Source organism: Myotis daubentonii, chromosome 2 (genome assembly GCF_963259705.1).
Source record: "Myotis daubentonii chromosome 2, mMyoDau2.1, whole genome shotgun sequence".
Taxonomy (NCBI): domain Eukaryota; kingdom Metazoa; phylum Chordata; class Mammalia; order Chiroptera; family Vespertilionidae; genus Myotis; species Myotis daubentonii.
In genome coordinates, this window is record NC_081841.1 from 28839915 (window position 1) to 28841403 (window position 1489).

The 1489-nt window shown below is 35.9% G+C and overlaps 1 pseudogene; it reads left to right on the forward strand.

The window, feature by feature from the left end:
* The first annotated feature begins 362 nt into the window (after positions 1-362).
* Positions 363-502, forward strand: LOC132228825 (U2 spliceosomal RNA; annotated as a pseudogene).
* Positions 503-1489: the final 987 nt, after the last annotated feature.

Below are 1489 nucleotides of genomic sequence, written 5' to 3' on the forward strand. Positions count from 1 at the left end.
GGCCATACTGAACCTCAAAAGAGGCTGGCCACTGTAGTGTAATTTTATAGCCTGGAACAAAAAGAATTTATGAATGGTTTAGGGAAGTGGTTGGCAAACTCATTAGTCAACAGAACCAAATATTAACAGTACAATGATTGAAATTTCTTTTGAGAGCCAAATTTTTTAAGCTTAAACTCTATAGGTAGGTACATTATTATTAATTTAATTAGGGTACTCCTAAAGCTTAGGAAGAGCCACACTCAAGGGGCCAAAGAGCCGCGTGTGGCTCGCGAGCTGCAGTTTTCCGACCACGGGTTTAGGGTCTTTGCTTCAGCATCCCTCACACAAAACCCTGAATTTTTTAAACAGCTAAGTTATAAATCGCTTCTTGGCCTTTTGGCTAAGATCAAGTGTAGTAAACAGCTAAGTTATACATAATGATTCTGATGAAAAGTGAAATATTTACTGTATGTAATTGAATTTCTTTTTGCATTTTTCCAGTTTTATTGAGGTATCATTGACATAAAACACTGTATAAGTTTAAGTTGTATAGCATATGATTTGACTTGTAATTGGACTTAGAATTGTTTTATATAGAGTGCCACTATTGAAACTTGGCCATGACAAAGAGGCTAATAGAGCTACTTTTGTCATCTAGTCTTAAATTCATAAACCTTGATTTAAGAAAGGCTTTGATACCACACTGAATAAAAAAATTGCTCTTTTGAGGTCATTAAATATGAACCACTTGAATGAACGAAGAATGAATGGTCTAGGATAGCTAAAGCAGAGGATATTGTTTTTTATATTAGCCTAGGAGAGAATGAGCTTCTACAGAAAATTCCAAGAATCTCAATTAGATTTATTTTCCCTCTAGATGGAAACTGGTAGCAAATATAAAGGAGGAGTTCAATAATTAATTCTCTATTTTTCTTTCTCTTAACATAACTTCTCTTATGTGTCAGGCACTAAAAAGCATGCCCACCCTGAAATCTTGAATATTGAACATTTTGATACTTCCTCCTTTTTTTCTATAGATTTTACACTTCCCACAATTTTAAAGCACTGATAACTATCATCACCTTCCCTCCCCTCCGACCTCCCCACCAAGAATCCCAGTTCTATGCAACTTGTAAAAGGCAGTCTGATCCTGAGACATCATGTGGGTGGGCAGATGGCCTTGATAAATGCCTATTTCTGCTATTAAAATAAAATGACAGAAAACACCACAGAGAGGGTTCTTTTATTTGGAAAAAAAATTGGGGTTTGTCATATGATATGAAATACAAATCTAAGGGCTTTTGGCAGTCACCCACCACCTCATGTAGTGTGATTATCACTAGAAGGGAAATGTAACATCCACTTTCAAGACTCTGTGAAAGACGCATTGTGTGAAAGGCAAGACAGTGCTTCCTGCCCTATTACTTACATGTGCAGCAATTTATTATGCAAAAATGCAGACAACTTTTGAGTACTTATTGAAGTTGCTGGGCAAAAATATTTTTCT